At 38.1% G+C, this 17936-nt stretch overlaps 1 protein-coding gene across 7 annotated transcripts in view; it reads right to left on the reverse strand.

The window, feature by feature from the left end:
- Window positions 1–17936, reverse strand: part of STK33 (serine/threonine kinase 33) — a 184673-nt gene that overhangs the window by 156512 nt on the left and 10225 nt on the right. For 5 of the 7 annotated variants that reach the window (XM_061202961.1, XM_061202965.1, XM_061202966.1 and 2 more), the window contains exon 2: window positions 7764–7858. The exons of 1 other annotated variant lie outside the window; for it this stretch is intronic. The gene's annotated coding sequence lies outside the window, so the exon portion shown is untranslated. The remainder of the gene's footprint in view (window positions 1–7763; window positions 7859–17936) is intronic. One more of the 7 variants, XM_061202962.1, reaches the window with a different exon arrangement.

A 17936-nucleotide genomic window follows, 5' to 3' on the forward strand; every position in this document is an offset into this window, starting at 1 on the left:
AAGACCCGATGCAGCCGAAAATAAATAAAAATAAAAATAAATTTTTTAAAAATGTTATCATTGTGAGAAACTGGGTGAAGACTCCAAAAGAATCTCTGTATTATTTATTACAGCTGCATATGACTCTACTGTTATCTCAAAATAAAGTTTTTTTAAAAATATAAGGTGAATGTCAAATACATATTTAGGAAGCATCAGAATACTGCAAAGAAACAGCTTTCAACAAATTTCATGCACTAATCCATTGATCTAACTTAAGAACTAATTCTCACATCCATTCTCTACATCTGCCTTTCTATTCCTGCCCTGCAAATAGGTTCATCTGTACCATTTTTCTAGATTCCACATACATGTGTCCATCAAAAAGAGTAAATTAGACTTTGAGGTTTATAGACCAAAAGTTTAGAAAATATGCATTTTTCATATGAGGCATCTGTAATCTCAAATTGTGACCTAACTGTAAATGTACTTTAACCTTCATCATTTTCAAACCAGGACTCAGAAAATAAACTTATACAGTTAAAAGTCAAATGCACTAAGTAAATAGTGGCAACAAGAATTTCAAGTTTCCTGTATGTATTTTGAAATTAAATAATGCTAATAATACATTTTTGGGGGGGAATACATTCTTGAAACTAGAAATTAAAGAGGTTAATTTAATTTTAAAGTGAAAATGTTTCCCAATTTTCAAATGTAAAAGCTATTATTCTACATTTTTTTAACATCTTTATTGGAGTATAATTGCTTTACAGTGTTGTGTTAGTTTCTGCTGTATAACACAGTGAATCAGCTATAAGCATACGTATATCCCCATATCCCCTCCCTCTTGAGTCTGCCTCCCACCCTCCTTATCCCACCCCTCTAGGTGGTTGCAAAGCACCGAGCTGATCTCCCTGTGCCATGCAGCTGCTTCCCACGAGCTATCTATTTTACATTTGGTAGTGTATATATGTCAGTGCTACTCTCTCACTTCGTCCCAGCTTACCCTTCCCCCTCCCCATGTCCTCAAGTCCATTCTCTACATCTGTGTCTTTATTCCTGTCCTGCCCCTAGGTTCATCAGAACCATTTTTTTTTTTTTAGATTCCATATATATGTGTTAGCATACGTATTTGCTTTTCTCTTTGTGTTACTTCACTCTGTATGACAGACTCTAGGTCCATCCACCTCACTACAAATAACTCAATTTCGTTTCTTTTTATGGCTGAGTAATATTCCACCGTATATATGTGCCACATCTTCTTTATCCATTCATCTGTCGATGGACACTTAGGTTGCTTCCATGTCCTGGCTATTGTAAATAGTGCTGCAATGAACACTGTGGTACATGACTTTTTGAATTATGGTTTTCTCAGGGTATATGTCCAGTAGTGGGATTGCTGGGTCATATGGTAGTTCTATTTTTAGTTTTTTGAGGAACCTCCATACTGTTCTCCATAGTGGCTGTATCGATTTACATTCCCACCAACAGTGCAAGAGGGTTCCCTTTTCTCCACACCCTCTCCAGCACTTACTGTTTGTAGATTTTTTGATGATGGCCATTCTGACCGGTGTGAGGTGATACCTCATTGTAGATTTGATTTGCATTTCTCTAATGATTAGTGATGTTGAGCATCTTTTCATGCGTTTGTTGGCAATCTGTATATCTTCTTTGGAGAAATGTCTATTTAGGTCTTCTGCCCATTTTTGGATTGGGCTGTTTCTTTTTTTGATATTGAGCTGCATGAGCTGCTTGTATATTTTGGAGATTAATCCTTTGTCAGTTGCTTCATTTGCAAATATTTGCTCCCAGTCTGAGGGTTGTCTCTTTGTCTTTTTTATGGTTTCCTTTGCTGTGCAAAAGCTGTTAAGTTTCATTAGGTCCCACTTGTTTATTTTTGTTTTTATTTCCATTTCTCTAGGAGGTGGGTCAAAAAGGATCTTGCTGTGATTTATGTCATAGAGTGTTCGGCCTATATTTTCCTCTAAGAGTTTTATACTGTCTGGCCTTACATTTAGGTCTTTAATCCATTTTGGGTTTATTTTTGTGTATGGTGTTAAGAAGTGTTCTAATTTCATTCTTTTACATGTGAGCGGTCCAGTTTTCCCAGCAACACTTATTTAAGAGGCTGTCTTTTCTCCATTGTATACTCTTGCCTCCTTTATCAAAGATAAGGTGACCACATGTGCCTGGGTTTATCTCTGGGCTTTCTATCCTGTTCCATTGATCTATATTTCTGTTTTTGTGCCAGTACATACTGTCTTGATTACTGTAGCTTTGTAGTATAGTCTGAAGTCAGGGAGCCTGATTCCTCCAGCTTCATTTTTCCTTCTCAAGATTGTTTCGGCTATTCAGGGTCTTTTGTGTTTCCATACAAATTGTGCAATTTTTTGTTCTAGTTCTGTGAAAAATGCCATTGGTGGTTTGATAGGGATTGCACTGAATCTGTAGATTGCTTTGGGTAGTTTAGTCATTTTCACAATGTTGACTCTTCCAATCCAAGATCATAGTAAATCTCTCCATCTGTTTGTATCATCTTTAATTTCTTTCATCAGTGTCTTATAGTTTTCTGCATACAGGCCTTTTGTCTCCTTAGGTAGGTTTATTCCTAGGTATTTTATTCTTTTCATTGCAATGGTAAATGGGAGTGTTCCCTTAATTTCCCTTTCAGAATTTTCATCATTAGTGCATAGGAATGCAAGAGATTTCTGCACATTAATTTTGTATCCTGCTACTCTACCAAAGTAATTGATTAGCTCTAGTAGTTTTCTGGTAGCATCTTTAGGATTTGCTACGTATAGTATCATGTCATCTGCAAACAGTGACACTTTTACTTCTTCTTTTCCGATTTGGATTCCTTTTATTTCTTTTTCTTCTCTGATTGCTGTGGCTAAAACTTCCAAAACTACGTTGAGTAATAGTGGTGAAAGTGGGCAACCTTGTCTTATTCCTGATCTTAGAGGAAATGGTTTCAGTTTTTCACCATTGAGAATGATGTTGGCTGTGGGTTTGTCAAATATGGTCTTTATTATGTTGAGGTAGGTCCCCTCTATGCCTACTTTCTGGAGAGTTTTTATCATAAATGGGTGTTGAATTTTATCAAAAGCTTTTTCTGCATCTATTGGGATGATCATATGGTTTTTATTCTTCAATTTGTTAATATGGTGTATCACATTGATTGATTTGCGTATATTGAAGAATCCTTGCATTCCTGGGATAAACCTCACTTGATCATGCTGTATGATCCTTTTAATGTGCTGTTGGATTCTGTTTGCTACTATTTTGTTCAGGATTTTCGCATCTATGTTCGTCAGAGATATTAGCCTGTAGTTTTCTATTTTGTGACATCTTTGTCTGCTTTTGGTATCAGGGTGATGGTGGTCTCGTAGAATGAGATGGGGAGTATTCCTCCCTCTGCTATATTTTGGAAGAGTTTGAGAAAGATAGGTGTTAGCCTTTCTCTAAATGTTTGATAGAATTCGCCTGTGAAGCCATCTGGTCCTGGGCTTTTGTTTGTTGGAAGATTTTTAATCACAGTTTCAATTTCAGTGCTTGTGATTGGTCTGTTTATATTTTCTATTTCTTCCTGGTTCAGTCTTGGAAGGTTGTGCTTTTCTAAGAATTTGTCCATTTCTTCCAGGTTGTCCATTTTATTGGCATATAGTTGCTTGTAGTAATCTCTCATGATCCTTTGTATTTCTGCAGTGTCAGTTGTTACTTCTCCTTTTTCATTTCTAATTCTGTTGATTTGATTCTTCTCCCTTTTTTTCTTGGTGAGTCTGGCTAATGGTTTATCAATTTTGTTTATCTTCTCAAAGAACCAGCTTTTAGTTTTATTGATTCTTGCTATTGTTTCCTTCATTTCTTTTTCATTTATTTCTGATCTGATTTTTATGATTGCTTTCCTTCTGCTAACTTTTGGGGTTTTTTGTTCTACTTTCTCTAATTGCTTTAGGTGTAAGGTTAGGTTGTTTATTTGAGATTTTTCTTGTTTCTTGAGGTAGGATTGTATTGCTATAAACATCCCTCTTAGAATGGCTTTTGCTGCATCCCACAGGATTTGGGTCATCGTGTTTTCATTGTCATTTGTTTCTAGGTATTTTTTGATTTATTCTTTGATTTCTTCAGTGATCTCTTGGTTATTTCACAGTGTTTTGTTTAGCCTCCATGTGTTTGTTTTACAGATTTTTTCCTATAATTGATATCTAGTCTCATAGTGTTGTGGTCGGAAAAGATACTTGATACGATTTCAATTTTCTTAAATTTACCGAGGCTTGTGACCCAAGATATGATCTATTTTGGAGAATGTTCCATGAGCACTTGAGAAGAAAGTGTATTCTGTTGTTTTTGGATGGAATGTCCTATAAATATCAATTAAGTCCATCTTGTTTAATGTGTCATTTAAAGCTTGTGTTTCCTTCTTTATTTTCATTTTGGATGATCTGTCCATTGGTGAAAGGGGGTGTTAAAGTCCCCTACTATTATTGTGTTACTGTCAACTTCCCCTTTTATGGCTGTTAGCATTTGCCTTATGTATTGAGGTGCTCCTATGTTGGGTGCATAAATATTTACAATTGTTACATCTTCTTCTTGGATTGACCCCTTGATCATCATGTAGTGTCCTTCTTTGTCTCTTGTAATAGTCTTTATTTTAAAGTCTATTTTGTCTGATATGAGAATTGCTACTCCAGCTTTCTTTTGATTTCCATTTGCATGGAATATCTTTTTCCATCCCCTCACTTTCAGTCTGTATGTGTCCCTAGGTCTGAAATGGGTCTCTTGTAGACAGCATATGTATGGGTCTTGTTTTTGCATCCATTCAGCCAGTCTGTGTCTTTTGGTTGGAGCATTTAATCCATTTACATTTAAGGTAATTACCAATATGTATGTTCCTATTACCATTTTCTTAATTGTTTTGGGTTTGTTTTTGTAAGTCTTTTCCTTCTCTTGTGTTTCCTGCCTAGAGAAGTTCCTTTAGCATTTGTTGTAAAGCTGGTTTGGTGGTGCTGAATTCTCTTAGCTTTTGCTTGTCTGTTAAGGTTTTAATTTCTCCATCGAATCTGAATGAGATCCTTGCTGGGTAGAGTAATCTTGGTTGTAGGTTTTTCCCTTTCATCACTTTAAATATGTCCTGACACTCCCTTCTGGCTTGCAGAGTTTCTGCTGAAATATCAGCTGTTAACCTTATTGGGATTCCCTTGTATGTTATTTGTTGCTTTTCCCTTGCTGCTTTTAATATTTTTTCTTTGTATTTAATTTTTGATAGTTTGATTAATATGTGTCTCGGCGTGTTTCTCTTTGGGTTTATCCTGTATGGTACTCTCTGTGCTTCCTGGACTTGACTATTTCCTTTCCCATGTTAGGGAAGTTTTTGACTATAATATTTTCTCAGAACCTTTCTTTTTCTATTCGTCTTCTGGGACCCCTATAATTGGAATGTTGGTGTGTTTAATGTTGTCCCTGAGGTCTCTGAGACTGTCCTCAATTCTTTTCATTCTTTTTTCTTTATTCTGCTCCCTGGCAGTTATTTCCACCATTTTATCTTCCAGGTCACTTATCCGTTCTTCTGCCTCAGTTATTCTGTTATTGATTCCTTCTAGAGTATTTTTAATTTCAGTAATTGTGTTGTCCATCACTGTTTGTTTGCTCTTTGATTCTTCCAGCTCCTTGTTAAATGTTTCTTGTATTTTCTCCATTCTGTTTCCAAGATTTTGGATCATCTTTACTATCGTTACTCTGAATTTTTTTTCAGGTAGGTTGCCTATTTCATCTTCATTTACTTGGTCTTGTAGGTTTTTACCTTGCTCCTTCGTCTGTAACATATTTTTTTGTCATTTCATTTTTTTTTTTTTTAACTTTGGGTTTTATTTATTTATTTATTTATTTATTATTTATGGCTGTGTTGGGTCTTCGTTTCTGTGCAAGGGCTTTCTCTAGCTGTGGCAAGTGGGGGCCACTCTTCATCACGGTGCGTGGGCCTCTCATTATCACGGCCTCTCTTGTTGTGGAGCACAGGCTCCAGACGCGCAGGCTCAGTAATTGTGGCTCATGGGCCTAGTTGTTCCGCGGCGTGTGGGATCCTCCCAGACCAGGGCTCGAATCTGTGTCCCCTGCATTGGCAGGCAGATTCTCAACCACTGCACCACCAGGGAAGCCCCGTTTTTTTTTTTTTTGATGGATGGTGCTGTATTCCTGTCTTACTGGTTGTTTGGCCTGAGACGTCCAGCCCTGGAGTTTGCACGCAATTGGATAGAGCTGGGTCTTGGTGCTGAGATGAGGACCTCCAGGAGGCCTCACTCCAATTGATATTCCCTGGGGTCTGAGGTTCTTTGTTAGTCCAGCGGTTTGGACTCGGAGCTCCCACCACAGGAGCTCAGGCCCAACCTCTGGCCTGGGAACCAAGATCCTTCATGCTTTGTGGAGTGGTAAAAAAAAAAAGAAAGAAAGAAAGAAAGAAAGGAGCAGTACAATATTAAAGAATAAAAAACAAAATAAAATTAGAAAGATAAAAAATATATTAGGAAAAATAAAAGTATAATTGAAACAACTGCAACAAGGTAAAATAAAACCACAGCAGAAAAAAGAAAAAAAGGGGGGGGGGCAACAAACCAAAAGGAGAGATCACTAACGAAGTATAAAGAATAAAATAAAATTAGATCAGTGCTTTGTGACCACCTAGAGGGGTGGGATAGGGAGGGTGGGAGGGAGACACAAGCGGAAGGAGATATGGGGATGTATATATATGTATAGCTGATTCACTTTGTTATACAACAGAAACTAACACAGCATTATAAAGCAATTATACTCCAATAAAGATGTTTAAAAAATAAAATAAAATAAAATAAAGTAAAATAAAATAAAATCAGAAAAATAAAAGATGTATTAGGAAAAATAAAAATATAAAAGAATCAACAACAATGAATCAGTAAGGTAAAACAGAACCCCAATCTAAAAGAGGAAAAAAGAAAAATAAAATAAAGCCTTGGCTATGGGGGCGGAGTTTAGGCAGGGGTGAAACTTAGGCAGGGGGTGGGGTTTAGGGTGGGGCAGGACCTAGGCAGGTGGGGGCTGACGTTTGAGGGTGGGGCAGGGCCTAGCCAGGGCAACATTCAAGAGTGGGGCAGAACCTCTGCTTACAACCTGCCCGGAAGGGAGAGGCAGTATTTGTTCCTGAGTTTGGAGGTAGGGCCCTGGGGGGGGGGTGGGGGGGGTGGGGGGGGTGGGGGGGCGGGGCTTGGGCTCTGCACGGCAGAAGGGAGGCTCCGAGGGCAGAGGATTAGGCCTGGGAGCCCAACAGGCTCCCCGGTGCCTAAGTGGACAGGGAAAGCACTGGCCCCATTCCCTTCCATTCCTTCATGCCCCTGCCCCCCCCATCTCCCCCAGGGTCTCCCCCATCACCGCTGGACCCCTAACCATGGGTGGGTCCCACTGGGTGTAGGAACTCCTCCCCTCCCCCAGCCACCCCTCAGGGGTGCCATCCCAGAGATCCAGACTTTACTTTTGCTTCCCCTTCCCTCCCTCTGACTCCCTCAGGACCCGCCTGGCTGGAGGGGGCCTAGGTGGGCAGAGGATCAGGCCTGGGATCTCAACAGGTTCCTGGGGGTCCAAGTGGGCAGGGGAAACCTGGCCACGCTCCCTTTTGATCCTCTGCCCTCCCAAGGGTTCCTAATTTCCCTCTTTGGGTGTGGAATCCCTTCCCCTCCCCCAACCTCCCCTCAGGGGCACCAGTCCCGTCCGCCTCCACTTCTCCTCCCCCTTCACTCCCCCCACACCCCGCGTCCTACCTGGTCGCTGGGGGTTCCTCCCGTCCCCTTAGGTGTCTGTGGTCCCCCACCGGTGCCTGGTAGGTGCCCTAGTTGTGAGGAGACACGAATTCCGCCTTTTAAAAAATTATTGGGAAAAAAACAGAAATTAAATAAGCCTAGAATCTCCTTTAAAAAAAGAAAAAACAGAATCCTACCACACCACTTTGGCAAATTTATGAGAAACAATCAAAGCAGAATGTACCATGCAGGATAACTTTAAATAACTAATCAACTATTTTTATATAATACAAATCACTATCATCCATTACCACTCCTTGATTAACAATAAATGACCAAGAACAAAAGAACAGACTGCTGTAGCATCACCTGAAACTACTTAATCAGAGAGACTCAGAGAAGTATGATCCCATTGGTGGAATAATACTCAGATCCAACTCCTACTGTGCTATGGAACATTCAGTATTCCTGAGCATGCTATTTAACCTCTGCACCTCAATCTTCTGAGCTGTAAAATGAGAATCATGATAGCTGCCAATTCATAAACAGGGATGCTGAAGCTTAATGTAAGATGCTGCATCTAAGCTACCACAACCCAACAGATTCCAGCAGTTCTTGCTCAAGTAAAACTTCCAAAAGTGCCAAAGTGAACCCCAAACTCTTATTGCTTTCCATTTTATCTCCAAATATGTGGACGAACATGAGAAGTTGAATATTATCACTAGAACATTTAAAAACCAATGCCTGACTCAGAGACATAGTAACTTTGTAACAATAGCTGATTTAATGGTTATTTTATAAATGTATTAATTTGTTATATCAGACTAAATATAAATATAAGCATTCCACAGAAGTGTCACAACCCATAAAAGAATGAAATAGTAATAAGATATATCGTATCACATCATAAAATTTGTTAATTCTTATTTTGTTTCTTCCTTCTCTAGCAAAGAGAATGTACAGAACATACAAAGTGAGAGGTGAAGATGCAGACAGATACAAAAAAGGGTATAGCCACTCTAGGCCCCCCTGAACTACACGCTAAAGAAAAGCTGCAGGTGTAACCTCAGCGCCAATATTGATAGACTTTGAAAAAGTGTGGGAAATAAGAGAAGTCCTTAGATATTGACAGTCAAGTGTTATAAAAACGAGAATATCTGATCATTTCACCTTTACATACCAAGGAACACAGGTCATACACTGCTGGAAAACCCAAGTATCAAATCAATTAGCCATCTCTGGTCTAATCACACTTTCAGGGAGGACAGTTGGCTATGCCAAGAACTCAGATGTGTCAGAACAGAGGTTGTGGGACAGGAAGATTCATTTAGAAAATGCAGGAGGACAGGAGCCAAAAAAATCTAACACAGAGTTAACAGAGAGTACTATAATAGCTTATATGATACAACTACAAAAATATGATAGCATCACTCTGTTACATGCAATAATTATCTACGAAACACAATACAAATAAACTAAGTTATATTTCTGGATAAGAGATTTTAATTTTTTCAACAATTAAAGTGACTTTAGTTTGCATTCTAAAGTTCATTAACTATAGATTCTAGAGCTAATAGCTAAGAAACAGAAAATAGCCAGAAAGAAAAATCAACAAAGATATTCCAATGCATAATTAATAAATTAGAATATTACAGAGCAAATCAAACTCAGTCTTGCCTCTAATTTCAAAAGCCTATATGACTTTTCACAAACTTCATTTATTATTTACTATTTATCATGTGCTATAAGCAGAATAATCTTAGATATGTTTCCTGATTCTACCATGTCACCCTCCTTAAACTTGTTTATCTGGGCATATAAATATATTTCTATACTCTTCATGATTATTTTAAAATATCTAGTACCACTCCTGAAAAATAGTAATTGCCTACTCAGTAACAGAAAAATAAAAGTACTGTGTAATATTACTGTTTATCTTCATAGTCACTTTTTTTTTTTTTTTTTTTGGCTGCTTTGGGTCTTTGTTGCTGCGCGTGGGCTTTCTCTAGTTGCGGCGAGCGGGGGCTACTCCTTGTTGCAGTGCGCAAGCTTCTCATTGCAGTGGCTGCTCTTGTTGCGGAGCACGGGCTCTAGGTGCACAGGCTTCAGTAGTTGTGGCACTCGGGCTCTGTAGTTGTGGCTTGCAGGCTCTAGAGTACAGGCTCAGTAGTTGTAGTGCACTGGCTTAGCTGCTCCGCAGCATGTGGGATCTTCCCGGACCAGGGCTTGAACCGGTGTCCCCTGCATTGGCAGGCGGATTCTTAACCACTGCGCCACCAGCGAAGTCCCCTAGTCACTTTCTATTCTACCAATGCAGAAGCTATGAAGATGTGAGTATGTATTCCACTCGCACGCCTCTCCATCTGACAGCTCTGCAGGTCTTTCCACACAAGCTTACTTTAGTTCTCTTCATTTCACATACAGATCTTTAAAATTCCCTTTTGCCCATTTTCTGGATATACTCAATGGCAACAGAGCCATTACAGCCATTTTTATATGGCAAATTTCTTGAACAAGAATCATACCATAATCCTACCATAATCATAAAGGTCAAACGCATCAGTGCTTCTCCAGGGAAGTCTTTCCATGCAGTAATGAGCCATTTTTCTTTAGGAATCAAAGTTTCACTCTGTTGAGTAAATGACTGCTCACATGCAGACATTTCTCACTCTGAGTCAGTCAACTATGCCATAACCTTCTCTTTTCTCATTTTTTTTTTGAAATCTGCAAGCTTTTACATATATATGATTGCAGTGCTTGATGTAGAGCCCTGCTGATGGAAAAGCACTCACATATTTGTTGATTTATCATACATCTGTACTTGGAATTTTAAAAACTTCCATATTAGTTATAAATAGAGCTCTTCCTATAGTGAATTTCACCATATTCAGAGCAATCCCTTTGGTTCTTGTTTATCAGACACAGTGGACTCACACATGTACAAAATAACCTAAATTCAAAGTTATTTATTATAGCATTGCTAGCAAAATATTGGAAACATTCAAATGCCCTTTGATAAAGGACTAGTGGTACATCCATACAGTGGAATACTATGCAACAATTGAAAAATGAAAAGACTTTTTTTAACTGAAACAATCTCCTAGATATTGTTAGGCAAAAAAAATCAAGGTATAAAAGAGGGGTGAAATTATATTTATATATAATATACTAAATGTTATACACTAAATATATTTATATATAATATACTAAATGTTATTATATATGTATATTTTATATATTTAATTTATACAGACTCATACACCTCTGAAAGGATACTCATTGTAGGGAAATAAGTGTCAAGAGGACAGGGACAAAAGGAAGACGTTTTCACTATATACCCTTCTATTTTTAAATTATGTACCAAACACAATTATTATCTATTCAAAAAACAATTAAACTTTAAAAGAATATATAGTGTGGTAGTTACATACAAAGGCTCTGTAGATAAAAAGACCTGAGTTTAAGTCCCAGCTCTACCATTCACTAGTGTGTGACCTTAGGCAAGTTCTCCAAGCCCCAGTTTCCTCATCTGTAAAATGGGGGTAATGATAGTTACTGTGAGAATCAGAGCAAATCAAGTATATAAATCACTTAGCACAGTTCCTGGAAACTATTATTATTCAATGTTCTATTTAAATGGTACCGTAGACTTGGAAGTCACAAAGTTACAGTCATCATGAATCATTTTTTCTCTTATTCTCAGTGAGCAAATTTTGTTAGTTCCTCTTTCAAAAAGATACAGCATCCAATCATTTATGTCCATTGTATAACCACTAGAGATTGGCCCAGACCCTGAAGTATTAGCTAAAGACTTTGAATTTCATAAGAAAGTCAGTTAGAAGCCCCTGCACATTTGCCACTATATACAGACATATCTATATAATCTCTACTCTACTAAATACCAAATGCCATCAATTTATATCTGTATTCCCACTTTACTGTTTATAAAGTATTTTCAAACACTTCAGTTCAATTCCTGGAATTGCATCTTGGAAACAGAAGGTCCATTAAAGGACATTCTAATTTTTCAACAACTATGAAACAAGCAGAGCAGGCATTTTTGTTCCTCTTTTGTAGATAAACATTTTTAGTTGAAGAGTAACCTATTAAATATGAATTTAAATGATTTTTAAATAATAAATTAATTAAATGAAAGCCAAAGAAGAGGAGTGACGTGCCAAAGGCCACATGCTTTACAAGAAAAAAAAAATGCCTAGATTTCAGATCTTCTCATTTCAGCACTCATTTCACCTACAGTCTTGACAGGAAATATCTCTCTTACCAGGACATCATCAAGCATACTGTTCTTCCCTTACCTAGAAGGCTCTTACCTATGCCAACCAAGACTTTGTTCACAGAAGCTTCCCTGTATCTGGTAGCCCCAGGTCTCTGAATTCTATCTACTGCCACAGCAAACAACTTAGGCCCACACTGATTATATCTACAAGGATGACCTACAAGCACCTCAAATTCAACTTGTTCACAGCAGTAACATATTCACGGCAGTAACTACCTTGCCTCGTTCCTCCACCCTCAACCCTTGCCTGGACTTGCTCTTCCACCTCCACCTCCTGGGACCCCTACTTCAGTGAATTGTCCCACCATCACCCACATGGGAAACCATAAATCTAAGAGTGATGCTACTCTCCTCCCTCTCCCTAAATCCACCAATCCTGCTTCTACCTCTAACTATCTATAGAATGAATCCGCTTCTCTTCAGAATGGATGTAGAGCAGGAGAAGAGAGAGAACTCGAGAAGAGGGCCCATGCCTAGTCCCCCAGACTTCCAGGACTGGAGACCAGTGACTGAGAGGTCTGACCCAGGCACCAAAATAGCATGGTTCAAATCCCAGCTTAGGCACTTACCAGCTCTCTGACCTTGGGCATATTACTGAACCTATGTCTCATTTTTCTCATCTGTCCAGTTGAGAAAATACAAGTAGCTATCTCATAGGATTATTGTAGAGTGCAAAAGAATTAATATAAAGTGCTTAGAATAATGTCTGGTATACTTTATAGTATACACTACTATTTCCAACAGAAGCATGTTTTATTTTTAATGTCATAAGATATTCGTTCCACAATGGTGTAAAATCCAAAAGTTTTTCATCAAGACAGAAAATCAAAACATAGTCCAATGTCCAATTAATCTGAGTCTCCATCCCACTTAAAGTTTTAGTCACGTTGTGCCTATGGCTATTTCCCTACTGTACAACTGCAATATCTTTTACCTAGATTACTATACCAGCCTCCAATTAATTGATCTCTTTATCTCTAGCCCTCTCCAATATATTCTCCAAACTGCAGCCAAAATGATTTTTCTAAAATGCGTATCTACGTATGCCGTTCTCCTAATTAAAGCCCTTCAATCACTCCCTATTACTTTGAATTAAAGTCTAGATTTTTTTTAACATGGCTTAAAGAGCTCAGTATGATATGTGTGATATGGTCTCAAGCTTCATCCTTATCTACCTTCCCACCCCGCCATCTAGGCTCCTGTCATCACTCTTTCCATTCCTAAAATTCTTTCAGGTCCCACACCTCTCAGGTCCAGGCTTTTATATATATTATGTCCTCTGCTTGAAACGCCATGCCCCATCACTCTGCCTCTTACCTGCATAATTGCTACCTACCCTTCAGTCTTAATTTAGATGCCGCTTCATCCAAAAAACACATCTCCTGGCCCCCAAATCTGGATTAGGTGCCCTTCCTATGATTCAAGCAGTACCATATACTTCCCCTATCAGAGCACTTTTCTCAACTGCCTATTTGCTTATCTATATTCCCCCATCAAACTATAAGCTGTACAAAGGTAGAGACCACACCTCTCTTTTATCCCAATGCTCACCACAATGCCTGCCACGTGGCAGGTGCTTTATTAAATATCTGTTGAATAAATTAATATCACAAATGGGGCTCCAGAAGGGAGCTTCATATTCATGAATATTTTGCAAACAACATTAAGTGTAAGGATTTTTTTTAACTCAAGTAAATAAAATACTAATAAATACAGAAGTTGAAAGTCTTACAGAGACACTCAATATGACATAGTTTCTAATCATTATGACTGTCCAGTGACCAGGTCAGAATCTTTGGGAAACAGCAAAAGAGGCCTCTCTGAAGAATATAGGTAGAAATAGTTTCCAGTAATACAGACACAAGAAATCATGAGCAACAATATATCTCCTGCTAAGCCTCTGGAAACCAAAATAAATAAATAAATAAATAAATCTATCATAGGAAGTCTTTTAAAAATATAAAATACATGCTTCAGTCTCCTGGACAACCGTAAGTTCTACCACACTGAACTGAAAAATCAACGCCTAAAATCCATGCAGATTAAACACACTGACAAGTAAAAAATTAATAAATATTCAATCTCACCTCTACCTTAACAGTCAATTTTCAATTCTCTTATTTTCCCCACCTCCATACACAAAGTAAGCTTCTCCATCCTCTATACCTGGTAGCAATTTATATACAGCTCTGGTATTACTTTTATCACACTCTATCGTATTACTTAAGTACCTCTCCGCCACCAGACTCTAGGAAGACAGAGGTGGTGTCATTAATTCATCATTGTATCTTTAAGGCTATCACTGCGCATAGTAGGTTTTTGGTGTTTGTGGAAAGGAGAAAAAGGAAGGAGGAGAAAGGGAGAGAAAGAGCAATCTATTTGTACAAGTATGTCAAAAGGTAGTAGTTGAAGTGGTAGAGAACTCCCACAGATGTAAGGAAAAGAAGCCTGAAAGAAGTTAAATTTCTAAAAGTTAACATGCAGATAATTCAGTGAACTTTAATATTAATTAATAATAGAAATAAGGACTACTCATTCTCATCGAATGGCAGTCTACAAGAAAGCTTACAGAGTAAGGAGCTCCATGTAGACTTCTTTATGAAGCCTATGTAGAAGCACAGAGCACCCCCCCCCCAAAAAAAAAGAGGAAGAGGAGGGGGGAAGAGCAGAAATGGGAAGAGAAAAATAAAAAAATTGTTCCATGCCCCACTAGGTGTCTAGGAAGTCAAAGTGATTCAAACACTTCAAAAATGGTTGTCCATGCTGAATGTCAATATTATGACATAGCATGAGTGTGTTTTGTGTTTGGTAATTGCAATCATTGTTGCTTTTGTTGTGGTCATCCATTTACAATGCTTGGTGTCAGTCTATTTATCTCTTGTAAAAACAAAATACAGTGTGTGTGTGTGGAAAAAAAAAACCAACAACAACAACAAAAACCTTCTTAGAGTGACTGGAAATGTGGGGGTGATCTCACCAGTGCTTCAAACATCCACGAAGCTGTCTTCCCTCTCCTGGAATCACTGCCATCATTAGTTTCGAAGTGTGACCATCCCTCAGCTCAACTTTAAAAAACTCTTTGTATTGTCTGTTAGAGCTAAACATACTGAGAGTGATGACCTAGGTCATGAAGGTGGAGCCTTCGTGAATGGAATTAGTGCCCTTTATGAGGAGACCCCCCAGAGCTCCCTCACCCCTTCCATCACGTGAGGACAAAGCAAGAAGGCACCAGCTGTGAAACAGGGGGCCCTTATCAGAACTCAACCATGCTGACACCTTGATCTTGGACTTCCCAGCCTCCAGAACTATGAGAAATAAATTTCTCTTGCTCATAAGCCACTAAGTCTGTGGCATTTTGTTATAGCAGCTCGGACGAACTAAGACACACACCAGTGTCCACTCTGAAGCAATGAAAATGAATAAACTAGGAACACCACCAATCAACATGGTTGTATCTTTGAAATATGTTGGTGAAAGAAGCAACTCAAAAAATACAGATAGTATGAGTCCATTTATATAAAGCTCAAAAATAGGCAAAACAAAACAATGTATTCCTTGGGTGTGTATACATGGGAGATGGGAGAAAAGGAAAGGAACGGTAAACACAAAATTCAGTACCCTGGCTCCCTCTCATGCAAAGGGAGCTGGACACGATCAGGGAGAAGCACGCAGTGTGCTTTTAAATTTCTGGAGATATCACACTACTCAAACCGATGGTGTGCACATGGTTGTTCATTTTTATTATCCCTCTTTAAACTACATATTTTTTATCATCTATGGCACATTTCATAATAAAATTTTAATAACATAAAAAAAAATTGTTGTCCATGGCCAATATTATTAATATTTTGAGAAAGATGCATGAGGATGTTTTACTATTGGGGGAGAGAAAAATGTTGGATATTCTCAACAGAAATTCATTGTCATATTTTCACTTAGCAACATGACTCTAAAATGTTCAAACATGAAGTGAAAAATTCATTTGTTCAGTGTTTGTAACAGATACTCAAATATTTGAAAAATCATTATTTCAACATTAAATATCACTATTTACATTACACAGTATGCAGGCTGGAGTTAGAAGAAAAGACTATCATGTGGAAGATTTGCTTTTAGCAGAGTCAGACAATCTGTTCATTCTCCAAGATGCCAAGAATTTACCTCGCTCCCCAATAAACTTAAGGACATTCCCCATATACTCTAATACCAATAGCCCGGGCTGTGTAAGAGTTCGTGGAAGAGAGATGTAATCTGCTATCATCACGTATGCAAAGAAAAGTATAAAAGAATTCTAAAAGTCCTATAAAACTTGTATCTTTCCCACCAGGGAAATTCTCCCAGCACAGTGACTTTCTTTTTCATAATACCAAATCAAAGCTTTAATAGCATCCACGTTGTGCTTAGGTTCAGCCCAGAAAACAGACTTCTCTAAAGACTTTGGAAAAGAGACCCAACACTTAGATGGAGCCTTATCACTTCAGAAGAAGGTCTATTCCGAAAGAGAACCATCTGTCCCTGAAGGCTGAGCTCATTCCAAAGAGAAGATATGTAACTTCCCCCTTTTTATTAATTTACTGGCATGATAACTCACATCAATTTAAAGGCATTTCATCCACAATGAGCAAACTGTTTGAAAGCTAAATGCACTAAATCTTCTTTCACGGGGCCTGTAAGTATTTTTTGAACTCTTAGTGGTTTGTACTTAATGTTTTATTTTAAAATCAGTTTAATCATTTCCTAAAACCAGTATTTCTTCAGGAAGATGGATTTCATTTTACCTCCATATCTATTACCCCAGGTCAGAATTGTAATGAATTGTGATTCCATTTGAAACCACTAATACTGCACTCAAAAATCCAATCAGTAAGGGAGTCTGAAAACACAATTTTCCAAAACGACTATAGTGCTCCTACTTCCTATTCTTAAATATCTAAGACACTAATTGAATGTCCATACTATTTTATTTATAGATCTTTCTCAAATACTCTCACAATAAAATCACCAGTTTTTAATTCCCACTTTCACAAAAGCTCTTTTTTGTGGCTTTATTTTGAAGACTTAACAACTGTATTTTTTAAATCAGTTTGATAAATAAATGTTCAAAAAAAAATGTTCTTATGAGACTCAGAAGTCTCTACAGCATATAGCTTGATATTTTTTTTTTTAATAAATTTATTTATTTATTTATGGCTATGTTGGGTCTTGGTTGCTGTGCACGGGCTTTCTCTAGTTGGAGCGAGCAGGGGCTACTCTTTGTTGCGGTGCGTGGGTTTCTCATTGCGGTAGCTTCTCGTTGAGGAGCATGGGCTCTAGGCGCGGGCTTCAGTAGTTGTGGCATGTGGGCTCAGTAGTTGTGGCTCATGGGCTCTAGAGCGCAGGCTCAATAGTTGTGGCACACAGGCTTAGTTGCGCCACGGCATGTGAGATCTTCCCGGACCAGGGCTCGAACCTTTGGCCCCTGCATTCGCAGGCAGATTCTTAACCACTGTGCCACCAGGGAAGTCCAGCTTGATATGTTTTATAACAGCAGGAAGAGAGGACAAAACTATGAAAGTATAGTAACACTCAATTATACAAAACAGATGTATGAATATGTGTATAAGTATACATGTGCATGGGATATATATCCACTTTGTGAATTATCTACGAAAACAATTTAATGTCAGGCAGCTTTTATCCACCATGTCTTCTTGGCTATGGTATGATCATGAATATAAAATCAATCATATAAATCACTAAAGCAAAACCTAGAATGGAGAAGTAGCCACGTCATAGTATCAGGCAATCACAGAATCCTGGAATTGGAAAGAACATCAAAGGATATCTGATACAGCACGGAATTTCTTTCATAGATCTAATGAATGCTGACATGGACATTGTTAAAAGTTTTCCAACGA

Source organism: Eubalaena glacialis, chromosome 10, assembly GCF_028564815.1.
Source record: "Eubalaena glacialis isolate mEubGla1 chromosome 10, mEubGla1.1.hap2.+ XY, whole genome shotgun sequence".
Lineage (NCBI taxonomy): Eukaryota > Metazoa > Chordata > Mammalia > Artiodactyla > Balaenidae > Eubalaena > Eubalaena glacialis.